The sequence below is a fragment of the Monodelphis domestica genome, chromosome 8, assembly GCF_027887165.1.
Source record: "Monodelphis domestica isolate mMonDom1 chromosome 8, mMonDom1.pri, whole genome shotgun sequence".
NCBI classification, from domain to species: domain Eukaryota; kingdom Metazoa; phylum Chordata; class Mammalia; order Didelphimorphia; family Didelphidae; genus Monodelphis; species Monodelphis domestica.
Genome location: NC_077234.1, coordinates 215468655 through 215483857, shown reverse-complemented (window position 1 = coordinate 215483857; position 15203 = coordinate 215468655). Strand labels below are relative to the sequence as shown.

Here is a 15203-nt window from a genome sequence, read left to right as displayed (position 1 = left end):
GCAGAAATCGTATCCTGGCATTTGTATTTTCTTTTGGGACCTTAGGTATGTTTTCTAAATTTATAGAATTGTAGCTCTTAGAGATGGAAAAAGATCTTTTCAGTCACCCCTTCCATCTTTCATCAGTGCAATATAGAACTGACAACAAAGTAAGAACATAATAGCTGGGAAAGCTGGGAAAAGTTAATGAAGTTCCTACTTTATTCTATATTTGGTAGCATGCATCAACCTCAAAACTCATAGAAAGGAATGAAGAAAGAAAGAAAGAAAGAAAGAAAGAAAGAAAGAAAGAAAGAAAGAAAGAAAGAAAGAAAGAAAGAAAGAAAGAAAGAAAGAAAGAAAGAAAGAAAGAAAGAAAGAAAGAAAGAAAGAAAGAAAGAAAGAAAGAAAAGAAAGGAAGGGGGAGAGAGAGAGAGAGAGAGAGAGAGAGAGAGAGAGAGAGAGAGAGAGAGAGAGAGAGAGAGAGAGAGAAGGAATAGGAAACAAAGAAAGATGTTAATTCTAATTTTGCACAATTGCTACAGTCTAGATTTGTGGTGTTTAGTATACAGTCATCCCTTGTGTATTAAAAAAAAGATCCAAGAGGGAAGTTTATATCCTAGGAAAGTTTGTACCCTGAGGTATGGAGAGGGGGAAAGAGAGGAAAACCCCCTTCTCAAAGTGGGGTTTGGGAGAGACAGCTGATGTAATGAATTGGCTCAGAGAGAGGAGGGGGGTTTGAAGATTTTCCCCCTTCTGCCTTCCCTCCTCAGCTAAAGCTGCTCTCCCAGAATCGCTCTTGTCCCTCTTGTCCCCTCTCCACTACTCAAGACCAAAGAGTCTCCCCTTGATCTGTTCACTCACACTCAGCTTTGTGAATAGATAACTTTTTTCTTTTTTTTTTTAGTTTTTAAACATTATTTTATTTGGTCATTTTCAAACATTATTTATTGGAAACAAAAATCATTTTCTTTTCCTCCTCCCGACACCCTCCTGCCAACCCTCCACTAGCTGACCCATGATTCCACTGGGTATCACATGTATCCTCAATCCGAACTCATTTCCATGTTATTGGTTTTTGCATTAGAGTGTTCATTTAGAGTCTCTCCTCAATCGTATCCCCTCAACCCCTGTAGTCAAGCAGTTGCCTTTCCTCGGTGTTTTTACTCCCACAGTTTGTCCTCTGCTTAAGGATAGTGTTTTTTCTCCAAGATCCCTGCAGAATGTTCAGGGACATTACACTGACACTAATGGAGAAGTCCATTATGTTCGATTGTACCACAGTGTCTCAGTCTCTGTGTACAATGTTCTCCTGGTTCTGCTCCTTTCGCTCAGCATCTCTTCCTGGCGGATGTTCCAGTCTCCATGGAAGTCCTCTATGCTATTATTCCTTTTAGCACAATAGTATTCCATCACCAACATATACTATAATTTGCCCAGCCATTCCCCAATTGAAGGGCATCCCCTCATTTTCCAATTTTTGACCACCTCAAAGAACGCAGCGATGAATATTTTTGTACAAGTCTTTTTCCTTATTATCTCTTTGGGGTACAAACTGTAATACAGTTTAAGACCTCAACCATTTTAAATCTCACAAAACCCAGCAGTGCTATGGCTGGATCAAAGGGCAGACAGTCTTTTATCACCCTTTGGCCTAGTTCCAAAGTGCCTTCCAGAATGGTTGGATCAAGTCACAACTAGAAAAGCAATGAATTAGTGTCCCCACTTTGCCACATCCCCTCCAGCATTCATTACTTTCCTTTGCTGTCATGTTGGCCAATCTGCTAGGTGTGAGGTGATATTTCAGAGTTGTTTTGATTTGCATTTCTCTGATTATAAGAGATTTAGAACACTTTTTCCTGTGCTTATTAATAGTTTTGATTTCTTTAACTAAAAACTGCCTATTCATGTCCCTTGTCTATTTTTCAATTGGAGAATGACTTAATTTTTTGTACAATTGGTTAACTCTATATATTTGAGTAATTAGACCTTTGTCAGTGGTTTCTGTTATGAAGGTTGCTTCCCAATTTGTTGCTTTCCTTCTAATTTTAGTTACATTGGTTTTGTTTGTACAAAAACTTTTTAATTTGATGTAGTCAAAAATATTTATTTTGCATTTTGTGACTCTTTCTAAGTCTTGCTTGGTTTTAAAATCTTTCCCTTTCCAAAGGTCTGACATTCTGTGTTCACCTAATTTACTTATAGTTTCCTTCTTTATATTCAAGTCATTCATCCATTCTGAGTTTATCTTGGTGTAGGGTGTGAGGTGTTGATCCAAACCTAATCTCTCCCACACTGTCTTCCAATTTTCCCAGCAGTTTTTATTGAATAGTGGATTTTTGTCCCCAAAGCTGGGGTCTTTGGGTTTGTCATAGACTGTCTTGATGAGGTCACTTACCCCAAGTCTATTCCACTGATCCTCCTTTCTGTCTCTTAGCCAGTACCAAATTGCTTTGATGATCACTGCTTTGTAATATAATTTGAGATCGGGGATTGCAAGGCCACCATCCTTTGTATTTTTTTCATTATTTCCCTGGATATCCTTGATCCTTTGTTCTTCCAAATGAACTTTGTTATGGTTTTCCTCTAATTCAGTAAAATAGTTTTTTGGAATTTTAATGGGTATGGCACTAAATAGATAGATAAGTTTCGGTAGGATGGTCATTTTTATTATGTTAGCTCATCCCACCCATGAGCAATCAATGTTTTTCCAATTGTTTAGATCTAGTTTTAATTGTGTTGAGAGTGTTTTGTAGTTGTGTTCATATAGTGCCTGTGTTTGTCTCGGCAGATAGATTCCTAAGTATTTTATATTGTCTCTGGTGACTTTAAATGGAATTTCTCTTTCTAATTCTTGCTGCTGAACTGGGTTGGAGATATATAGAAATGCTGATGACTTATGCGGGGTTATTTTGTATCCTGCAACTTTGCTAAAGTTTTTGATTATTTTGACTAGCTTTTTGGTTGATTCACTAGGATTCTTTAAGTAAATCATATCATCTGCAAAGAGTGAGAGCTTGGTCTTCTTATTGCCAATTTTAATACTTTCAATTTCTTTTTCTTCTGTAATTGCTCCTGCTAGTGTTTCTAATACCATATTAAATAGTAAAGGTGATAATGGGCATCCTTGTTTGACTCCTGATCTTATTGGGAAGGCTTCGAGTTTATCCCCATTGCAGATGGTGTTTGCTGATGGTTTTAGATATATATTGTTTATTAATTTTAGGAACGGCCCTTCTATTCATATAGTTTATAGTGTTTTCAATAGGAATGGGTGTTGTATTTTATCAGAGGCTTTTTCTGCATCTATTGAGATAATCATGTGATTTTTGTTTGTTTGCTTGTTAATATGGTCAATTATGTGGATGATTTTCCTAATATTGAACCATCCTTGTATTTCTGGTATGAAATCTATGTAAAAATAGACTTGAACTCTGGACTTCAATCCCCACAAGCCCTTGCTCCACTTCCCCAAAATGCTTTGTAATCTCACGGAATTCTGAGGGGGGTCGAGATCGAGAAGGGATTTAACCTGATTGCAAAGGCTTTTGTGCTCTCTTTTAGACTTCCATTTTGGAGCAGACGTGGCTCTTTCTATAATGTAGGTGAAGTCTTGTCTAGGCTCTCTGGCCTAGGCATGTGTTTCTTATTCTGTATTTTCTTTAATCCTTAATCCTTAATACACTCTAAAAATATAATACTCCTTGCAGAGAGAAACTAATTTCTACCTGCCTCAGCTCCCCTAAATTTTAATCTTTACACCTAACTGATCAGAGTGGATAACCCTTGTGATGATTTGCTGTAGTCTTTTTGCTAGTATCCTATTTAAGATTTTTGCATCTATATTCATTAGGGAGATAGGCCTATAGTTTTCTTTTTCTGTTTTTAACCTGCCTGGCTTTGGGATCAGTACCATGTTTGTGTCATAAAAAGAATTTGGTAGAGCCCCTTCTTGGTTTATTCTATCAAATAGTTTGTATAATATTGGGATTAGTTGTTCTTTGAATGTTTGATAGAATTCATTTGTGAATCCATCTGGACCTGGGGATTTTTTCTTAGGGAGTTCTTTGATGGCTTGTTCAATTTCTTTTTCTGATATCGGGTTGTTTAGGTATTTTATTTCTTCCTCTTTTTGTCTAGGCAATTTATATTTTTGTAAGTATTCATCCATATCACTTAGATTGCCATATTTGTTTCCCTATAATTGGGCATAGTAGTTTTTAATGATTGCCTTAATTTCCTCTTCATTAGAGGTGAGGTCTCCCTTTTCATCTTGGATACTGTCAATTTGGTTTTTTTCTTTCCTTTTTTTAATTAGACTGACTAGTATTTTGACTATTTTATTTGTTTTTTCAAAGTTTCAGCTTCTAGTCTTATTTATTAAATCAATAGTTCTTTAACTTTCAATTTTATTGATTTCTCCTTTGATTTTTAGGATCTCTAATTTAGTCTTCATCTGAGGATTTTTAATTTGCTCACTTTCTAGTTTTTAAATTTGCATGCCCAATTCATTGACCTCTGCCCTTCTTAATTTGTTTATATATGAACTAAAGGATATAAATTTCCCCGTGAGTACTGCTTTGGCTACATCCAATAGATTTTGAAAGGATGTCTCATCATTGTCATCTTTTTCAATTAAGTTATTAATTGTTCCTATGATTTGTTCTTTAACCGATTTTGAAGAATTGTGTTGTTTAATTTCAATTAGTTTTTGGTTTGCCTCTCCATGTACCCTTATTAATTATTATTTTCATTGCATTGTGATCTGAGAAGGTTGCATTCATTATTTCTGCCCTTTTGCACTTGTTTTCAATTTTTTTTGTGCTCTAATACATGTTCAATTTTTGTGAATGTACCATGTGCTGCTGAAAAGAAGGTGTATTCCTTTTTGTCCCTATTTATTTTTCTCCACCTTTCTACTAACTCTAATTTTTCTAAGATTTCATTTGCTTCTCTCACCTCTTTCTTATTTATTTTTTGGTTTTATTTATCTAGTTTGGGTAGAGGAAGGTTCAGATCTCCCACTAGTATAGTTTTTCTGTCTATTTCATCCTTGAGCTCCACTAGTTTCTCCTTTAGAAATTTCGATGCTATGCCATTTGGTGCATACATTGTGCCTACTGATATTTCCTCATTGTCTCTACTGCCCTTTATCAGGATGTAATTACCTTTCCTAGCTCTTTTAACTAGATTTATTTTTACTTTGGCTTTGTTAGATATCATGATTGTGACTCCTGCCTTCTTTTTATCAGTTGATGCCCAATAGATTTGGCTCCATCCTCTTACTTTCAACCTATGTGTATCTACCATCTTTATGTCTGTTTCTTGCAGACAGCATATGGTAGGTTTTTGGATTCTAATCCACTCTGCTATTCACTTTTGTTTTATGGGTGAGTTCATTCCATTCATATTCAGAGTTATGATTACTAGCTGTGTATTTTCCAGTGGTGTTCAGGGAGGGGTAATATCTCTGGTATGGAGGGCTTGTCGTGCCCTTCTAGGGCAGCTCTCCAGCCTCTGACCTCCACCTGACACCCAGCTCTCACTTGTGGCTCCCAGTAGCTGCTAGTATGCGGCAGCGGCTACACCCTGGGTAATGTCTTTGAGAGGCCGGCTAACCCTTGTGAGAGCCATCGGGTCGTAGACCCCTGGCCAACCAGGGACTTGCTCAACCAGGATGTGAAGACTAGTTCGGCTGAACAGACGGAAGAAACCAATGAGAAGGTTCAACGGCTGAGAGGGTGAAGCAGCAAAGCACTGTGGAGTGCTTAGGGCATGTTGGAGCACAAAAGACAACATGGCCATCTTTTTCCTTCTGGTCTGGTTTTTCTTTGAAGGTCGTCTTTCATCCTCTTTACCTCGTCTTTCATCTCATTTGCCTCATTTTCCAGTTGGTTGATTTTGGCTTTCAAGACACTATTTTCTCATTTTAGTTCAAGTGCCTCTGTTTCCAGATGACATCTTAATTTTTTAGTCCTTTTCCCAATTGTCTTTAGCCTCTCTTAATTGTGTTTTCAGTTCTTCCACAGCCTGTATCCAATTCGCTGGGATTTCTGATTCATTGTTTGCTGATCTCTCCCCCTCTGTTCTGTTTGCTGAGTAGAAACTGTTTATTGTAGTTTCTTTCTTATATTTCTGTTGTTTGCTCAAATTCACCCCTTCTTTGCTCCCCGTATTTTTCTGTGCTCTTGCTCCTCTCATTTTTTTTTTTTTTTGTTTTGGGGGCTTCTGTCAGTCTCCCCTCTTGGAACTTTAGTAGGAGATCTCTTGGTGTAGTCTGTGGTGGAGGTTTGTTGAGGTTTGAGCTTCCCTGTCTTCTGGAGGGTTTTGATTGGATTAAATTCCAGCAGTCAATGAAGATGGGTATGGAGCCTGGGCTTCCCTGAGTTCTGGAGACTTTTGATAGGATTAATTTCAGCTTAGTTGGGCTGGGCATGCTCTGAGTCCAAAACTTCCTGGATGGCTGGAGCAAATATGGAGCATCTCCACAGCTCTGGCCAGGCTGCCAGGTGCTAGCTCCTTCCCTGCCATCTGTGTTGGACGCTCTGAACTTGGTACAGCCGTGTTCGCCAGGTACGTCCTCCAGACCAGCACTTTTGTCCTCCCAGAAGTTCTCGCTTCCGCTGGAATCTCAGTGCTCTGGGTGGGAGGGCTGATTGGTACTGGGACCTTCCTTCTGTCTTCCCCTTAAACCCTAGTTTTCTCGGATTCTGGCTTTTCGGTGGGGCGTACCTTTTGAATTAAGTCCAGCAGGAGGGTTCCTTGGCTCTGTCTTGTTGTTAAGTTTGTTTTGGAGTCCCCTAGGATCCTTAAGTTTGTGATTGGTTAGGAAGGGTATTCAGAGGTCTGAATTCAGAGGTCTCCTTCTAGGCCTCCATCTTTGAACATATAACTTTTTTTTAAAAAATATTTTATTTGATCATTTCCAAGCATTATTTGTTAAAGACATAGCTCATTTTCTTTTCCTCCCCCCCCCACCGCCCATAGCCGACGCGTAAGTCCACTGGGCATTAGATGTTTTCTTGATTTGAACCCATTGCTTTGTTGATAGTATTTGCATTAGAGTGTTCATTTAGAGTCTCTCCTCTGTCATGTCCCCTCAACCTCTGTATTCAGGCAGTTGCTTTTCCTCGGTGTTTCCACTCCCATAGTTTATCCTTTGCTTATGAATGGTGTTTTTTTCTCCTGGATCCCTGCAAATTGTTCAGGGACATTACACCACCATTTATGGAGAAGTCCATTACGTTTGATTATACCACAGTGTATTAGTCTCTGTGTACAATGAACATATAACTTTTAATGTCAACTCAGTTTTGGTAATGCAAAAGGAAATAACAATCAGGGAAACTCCTCAAGTTTTGGGGGAACTCAGCCCTTGTAGCCTGAACCCCCTCAGAAAAAGTCAGGTTGACTCACCCTTGGGTAACAGGAGCTGAGATAAAGTCTGCTCAGATTTCTCTTCAGAAATCGCTTCAATTGGGAAGTGTTGGGAGGAACGATTTCCAGTCACCATTAGGAAAAATGGGTAACCCTCAGGAGAAAGTCTTTTCTCCAATTTCTCTATTTGGCTTCTCAAGACCAAGAGATCTTCACTGCTCTCCCAGCCAGTCTTCTCCTCCTGATTCCACTCCTGGGGCCCCTCCCCTGTCGAGGTGATCAGTTGCACATACTCTTCAGCCTGGCACTGTTTCTCTAGTGCTAGCCTCTGTCACACTTGCTATATTGCTGTTCACTTATCATAGCTTTACCGTATGTCGAGTTTAAAAAAAAAATCAAATTGTGTGTCATAGAGTTACACTTATTGCGGGACACTATTGGCTGATGGAATGAAAGGCCACCAACCACAGAGCTGTGTTCTGTATCCTGGGTGCTGACTGACTCAGTGACTATAGTTTAATAAGAGTATAGAAAAGGATTAGAATAGAGTGGGAAGGGTTTATAAAGCCTTAAATATAATATCAATAATAAAATATAATGTTGCTATTTCACAGATTTTCACCTGTCGTGGGGGTCTATGGTATGTAACTTGTGATAGGTGAGGGATCATTGTTCTTAAGAATTGTATTCTTGCCTCTAAAAATTTAATATACTAAAGCATTTTAGCTAATGAGTGTAAAGTCTCCTGTTGACCATTCCCTAATGAGTACAACTTGGTTCACTATCCATATACTTCTCTGAGTGCCTGTGATCTATATATACAAAGAGAAAAATGACGTGTTTTATTTTTTTCGGTGCACAGCACAGTGCCTCATAGACTGTAGGTGCTTACATATGTGTGCACAGATAGTGGGCTACATGTGCCTGTCAGTTCAATTGAAATGCATCTCTCGACTCTGCTGGTCCATATCTCCTGTGCTTTTTGGAAATATTTAGGTGTGCACTGCTTATGTGCCTCCTTTAGATACACTCTTGAACTTTCATATTCCTAGAGATAATAAAAGACTTAGCTATTAAGTATCTACCTATGTGATTAAATACCTTGATAAATCAGAAAATAAAATTCAGGCAGCTAGCTAGCCCAGTAGATAGAGTGTTGTTCCTGGAGTCCAGAAGACCTGAGCTCTTATTCTGCCTCAGATAGTTCCTAGTTGTATGATCCTGAGTCACTTAACCTCTGCTTTTCTCAATTTCCTCATCTTTACCTGTAGATAATAATAGCACCTTCCTCCCATGGTTGTTATAAGGATCAAAAGAAATAATTATTGTAAAACACTTAGAATAGTGCCTGGCACAATGATCCCTTTAAGAAAGCTTGAGGTGCAAATTACTTCTAATGACTTGTTTTCCTGATGTCTGCTTTTCAAGAACTCTGAACTTCGAGAATGTGGTTTGCTTATTTATTCTCTTTAGTCTTCACCCAAAGGATTTACTTTGCAACATTCATTTCATATATCTCTCGTTGCTATGGAAAAAAACCCCTATAAGCTGAAGACATTTTCAGTTTTATGATGACTACTCTGTTATTTGTTTGAAGCAATTCCTTCAAAATCATGGGAGTATTTATAAAGAGGTTCTCACAATGATCTATAGGCAATTGGAGTGATTGTGTGGCAATGAGTATTAAATAGGGTAATGAAGTCATGATTTTGTCAATGTGGACACTTCCTTCTATCTTGTAGCAGTAGCATTGAGTTAAAATACAAATGTGAGTGTAACCTGGGGCTGCACAGAGCATGCATGTGCAGAACTCCTCTCTGTATATCCAGCCAATCAGGTATATTGGTTCAGTCCTTGGGTATTTAGGGAATGAAAAATGCAGGGTGCTCTCTTTTGTCATGTGGAAGAGATGGTGCTAAGGAGACTTAGTGCTACATTATAATACTGCATGCTTAGGCATCCCTTGAACTACTGCTACATTGAAGGCTGAAGCAGGAGAGAGTCAAAACTACATCAGATTGTATTGACCATAAGGGAGGAAGAGCCACTCTCCCAGTGCACAACTCCTCCCACAGCACACTTATCCTTCCTCCCTCCAGATGGCATCAAGTAACTTTTGAGACTTCCAGGGAGGATGGAGGAAACCTGGCCTTTTTCCATTCTGACAGAATGGGAACTATTTCCAACTGTCAGCCAGAACAAGGAGACTCAATTAGGAGATAGTTTGCCATTGCGTCTTGGCAGTCTTTTCCAGATTTGTGTTTTGATTCCTAAGGAGGAGACTGAATTTCAACCTGGAGAGTGACCTGCCCAGACTTGAAGGTTACCTCGAGAGTTTGCCAGGCCTGGAGGGCCTGAGTCCATTGGGTGTTGTTGACTATTGGCCAGAGGAGTTCCTTCTTACAAAAATTAGCCACTGGTAGAAGAATGAACACAATCCCTGGGCCAAGCTTATCTTTGCTGTAAGAGTCAGTGCAAAACCAAGGTGAAATATGGAATGCCAAATTGGTAGTCTCAAAACCACTTTATGTTCTGATGTTTGTGACACAGCCTCATAGTCAGACAATTGTAATGCTTGTTAAGTTACAAATGACTTAAGTTTTGGCAGTTTTTAGTGTTTTTGTATATGTGTAGGAAATATATCTATTCCAAACATGATTCCTGTTTTTCATTGAGTTTCTGCCTATAGAATCTCTTGGCAAAGAGATCTATCTATCTTATCTAGAAATAAGCCATAGTTTAAGATATAAGTAATGTGGAGATGAAGGAACATTGCAAGTCAAAGACTTTGAGAAAAAGAACCTAACTATTCTTCTGCAAAGTCAGACTCCCTCAGAGCGAAACATGAATTGAACCATGTGAATGATCCCCAACAGATGGAGGGTGGATGCAGTGCTTTAGCCTTTGAGCCTTGTAAGCAGGCTTTATTAGATGAATATTATTTGCTAAATATTTGCTAAAAGTAAAGTATTTATGATTAACAACACCAAACTGCCTTCAAGAGCTTACATTATAATTGAAGAGAGGACAATATGTAGATAACAAGATGCAAAAGAATAAATGGAAAGTAGTTTCCTAGAAGCAGACACTAGAAGGTGGAGGGACTGAGAAGGGAAGGACTATGAGGGATTTGAACTGAGACATTTCTGGTGAGGCAATCCCAATTTCTTGATTTTTAATAAACAAAGTTTATGGGATACTGTGCTTGTCTCCCAAACAAAACCTCATGCAAAAATAAATTTATCTTATGCTTAAACTTCAGGTAATAAACCTTTTGGCACTTAGCTCAGACTTAAGTATTTCAAAGGGCATAAAACCTGTTCCCATAGTTTGTCCATTTTGGTAGAACCTTCCTCCGTCTGCACTCAACTGCCATCATTTTTGAGGTCATTTCCAGGCCATTATGAGTCATTGGAGCAGGCCTGAGTGGAGAATTGCTACCATCACTATTGTTATTATCATCATTATAATAAGGAAAGATTAGCTATCAATGAGTTAGGAAATTAGAAGGGTACATTAAATCTTCACTACTGCAGAACACTAAATGTGCCATAGTGTCCTGAAGAAAGCAAATGAGTCCTCCCAATGTTGAACTTACTGTGAACCCAGGAGTAATGAGACTTTGGGGAAAACTGAGCTTGGAGCAGGGATAAATAAAGACATGGAGCATCAGGGAAAAATTCCTAGTTCAATTCTTATATGCAAAACTAATAAAATTATTACTAAAGAAATTAGAATCCTTAAAAATAATCTTGAAAATATGAGATATAGTCTCTCTGTTACCCACTGAAAGAGTAGTTTTATGTTCATTACTATGCACAGAAAAGTTAAGGAAGAAAAATGAAACAGAGCCATGACAGAAACATTGACTTTTCTGACTGTGAAATACAGAAGGAAAAGAATTAGAAAGTTGAAATGCCTAGTTCAAGAGTTCAAGGCTCAGTAGTAAAGAGTGGACAGTCAAGAACAAGGGACCCCAGGAGCTGGGTGTATTCTTCTTGGTCTCTCTGTAAGCATCTGGCATTTCCATATCCGGCATCTGATTACCTTTTCCTAGATGATCTTTCATTTAGGGTTTTCATGACACTACTTTTTCCTTCTATTTCTTCTATTTGTTTGACTGCTCCTTCTCAGGCTTTGGAATAGAGATGGCAATCTGTGGAAACTATTTCTCGTTGCAATGGAAAAGGTGATCTGTGTGACACTATTTCTTGTTGCTGCAATGACTGAATGCTCTGGCTTACTAGAGAGAACTGCTGTTAAGTTTGGGGACACACCTGCCTAATTGCAATGATGGAGAGAGAGATGCTGCTGGTACAGGGGAATGCTGCCATAGGGGAATGGCCTAGATAGATACTGGGGAATGCACTGGGATTTGCCTACTGATCTCTACTGATGACTAGTGGATCAATATTTCTCCTAATCTCGTCCTATCCTCTCTCCCTCCCTCCTTTACCCCTCCTCCCTGTCTCCCTCACCTTCCAATTCTTGAAGCCTTTGGCTTCTTCCCTCCCTCTTGAGTGAACTATAAAGATACTCTTTTCTTTTCCTTTTCAAGTCAGGGGTTTTATTGTGAAACAGAATGGGAAAATGAGGTAAGAGGGATGAGGGTGTCCCTAATCTAAAATGAGGATAGGTGGGTGTGGGATGTCACAGCTGTGATAGAGGGACAGTCAGAGATGGAGGACAACAGTTAAAATCTTCTTTCTTCTTCACAAAGTCAGCAAGGTCTCTCAGCTTAACCCCAGAATTCCCCCTCAAGGGTCCTTCAGTTTGTGACAGAAGTTGATAAGATCAGTTCAGCTGCTTCCCCCCAACAGTCAGTCACCAAGAAGTCTCTCCTTCAGCCTGGCTTTCCTCCAACTCTTGGTCAGTCAAATCACAGAGAAAGGAGAGGTTTCTTCCTTGGTCAGAGAGCCCCCAAAACCAAGTCAGCCCTACAAGGGTCATCAGCCAGCCTCAACTGCCAACTCCTGGGAACATTCCGTTTGGGACCTTCTTGATTGACAACCAGGTCCCCAGCCTTGATTCTTGCATCTTGGCTTGTCCTGCAAAACCTCTCTCTCTCTTCAAGTGTCTACCACAGCTTCTTTGCTGTTTCATCATCAATTTCATACTCCTGTCTGTGCATATGCCCCTACAGATTCATTTTGCCCCTCTTTCACTTGATGGCCTCATTAATTTAGATGGCTTTCATTTTTTTTTATATCTATATAGATGGCTCAAAATTCTCTGTAAGCAGCCTCAGTTTCTTTCCTTATTTCCAATTCTACATCACCAACTTCCTTTTGGACATTTTAAACTACATTTCCTATAAACATCACAAATTTAACACATCAGAAAATAATTCATTTCCTTTTACCCCATATCCCTTTCTTAGTAAGAAACTTGATAAACCATTCATTAAATTTTACTTATTTACGTTTTTTACCTTGTATACATTTACTATGTACCACTCACTGTAGATAAAAAATAAAAAAACAAACTAATCAGTCAGAGGCAGGGACTTGCTTTGGGCAAGGTTTCTTTCTTTATTTTTTTTTAAACCCTTACCTTCTGTCTTGGAGCCAAGACAGAAGGGTGGTAAGGGCTAGGCAATGGAGTTTAAATGACTTGCCCAGGGTCACACAGCTAGGAAGTATCTGAAGCCAGATTTGAACCAAGGCCCTCCTGTCTTTAGGCCTGGCTCTTAATCCACTGAGCCACCCAATTGCCCCCTGGGCAAGGTTTCTGTGGAGAACCAGTCCAGAAAATGAGTTGAACTGGGAGTGAAGTAAGCATGCTTAGGATTTCTCATTAAATGATGATCTTGTCCAGGAAGTAAGCAATCAGGAGAGCAGATTCAAGGCAGGAACATCTCAAGGTGAGCAGGGCTACTGCTGAGGTGGAGCAGTCTGCCAAGTTAGTTGAGCTTGGAGAATACTTTTGAACTTTTCTTTTCCTATTTAGGGTACCACCATCCTTCCAGGCTTCCAGATTTGACAACTTAGTATTTTCCTTGACTCATCACCTCCCTTATCTTAGGTATCTTATCAATGCAAATATTGCTATTTCTATCTCTATAATGTCTCTCATATTAATTTCTTTCTTAATACTCACACAGCCACCATCTTAGTCTAGGTTCTTAACACCTTTCATGTAAACTACTACAAAGGTCTCCTAATTGTTCTCTTTTCTCCTCTTCATTTCATTTTGTCAATTAGTTATAGCTCATTGAATTACTACTTTTATATATCTATTGGGATCCTGATTTTCACATCTATTACATTAATCTAGATCTCCTAGTTTTGTTTCATCCATAAACTTGATAAAGATGCCATATCTGTCTGCATGAGAGTCATTAATCAGTCAATAAACCTTTATTTAGCATCTGTTATGTTATGCTCCAAGCATTTTGCAAAGTACTGAGGACATAAATATGAAAAAAATTCAATTTGTGTCCTCAAAGAACTTACAATCTAATGGAAAGGGCAGACAGTACATAAAAATAAGCTGAAAAGGGAAGGTATTCAACATGGGGCCATCGTAGAAAAGACAGAGAAGTCCCAAAGAAGGGGTGCCAGCTGAGAAAAGAGATGTTCTGACTTGGGCTCCCTCCTTAAATCTCCATTCTGGAGTTCATGGCTTCCCTTAACAATCAGGATAAAGGGTGGTGGTGGAGTCCCAGTGAGATCTTAATTATGAGTTGATTGCAGAATGATGGGATTTTTTTCCCTCTCAATAATGAGCTTCCTAGAGCATTTTGGGAAAGTTAGAGAAGTCCCAAAATAGTGCAATTAGGTAAGAAATATTCAAATATGGGAACAGGGCTAAAGACTGAGTTCTGGGGTACTCCCTAAGAGAAGACCACCCAGGTTAACACAGTTTCCACTAATTGCTACTTGATTGGTATGTTTTTCATTGAAAAAGTTTGCCTAAGGCCCTGAAGAACTGACTAACTTCCAGATCAATGTAAAGTTGTATTTGTGTGCGAGGACATAAAGTGTTCCATGCACCAAACTAAGTATCATGATCATCAGGCTTTCTGTTCAGTGTTTTACATTCATGTTAGCCAAGAGACATCAAACTCAGCTTTCCAAGTTGGAGCTGAAATATTTTTGAAGACTTGTGATAAAACAACAACAACAAAACACCACAGACTGTGGAGTTCCAGTAGCCTCTGAAGAGGTTTAATTTTAAAGTAGATTACACTATTACCATCAGGGCTATAAATACAACCAAACTGTCCTGATGGATTGCTCCTGGAAGCTTTTACCCAATATTATTCAAGATAAACTTGCCTGATACAATTCCACACTTATCAGATTGGCTATCATAACAAAAAAAATGAAAATGAAAAAAAATTGGAGGGGATGTGGGAAAATTGACACACTAATGCACTCTTAGGGAAGTTGTGAACTGATTCAATGATTCTGGAAAGCAATTTGGATGTATGCTCAAAGATCTAGAAAATAGTACATACTCTTTGACCCAGCAATACCATTACTACATTTGTATTCTAAAGAGATTAAAAAAATAAAAAGGAAAAATGTATGAAATTATTTATGTAAAAAATATTATGTACAAAAATATTTAAAGCAGCTCTTTTTGTGGTTGTCAAGAATTAGTGAGGGGATACCCATCAATTGGAGTATGGATGAAAAAGTTATACTATAAAATTATAATGGAATATTATAGTGCTATAAGAAATGATTAACAGGAGCAACTTAGAAAAACCTGGGAAGACTTACATGAACTGATACAGAGTGAAATGAACAGAACCAGGAGAATGTTGTACACAATGAAAACAATATTATGTGATGAACTGCAATGAATAACTTAGCTCTTCTAAGCAATACAATAATCAA

At 38.6% G+C, this 15203-nt stretch overlaps 1 protein-coding gene across 4 annotated transcripts in view; it reads left to right on the top strand.

Moving 5' to 3' along the window:
- Positions 1-15203, top strand: part of DHRSX (dehydrogenase/reductase X-linked) — a 541162-nt gene that overhangs the window by 129031 nt on the left and 396928 nt on the right. The gene's annotated exons all lie outside the window — the stretch shown is intronic.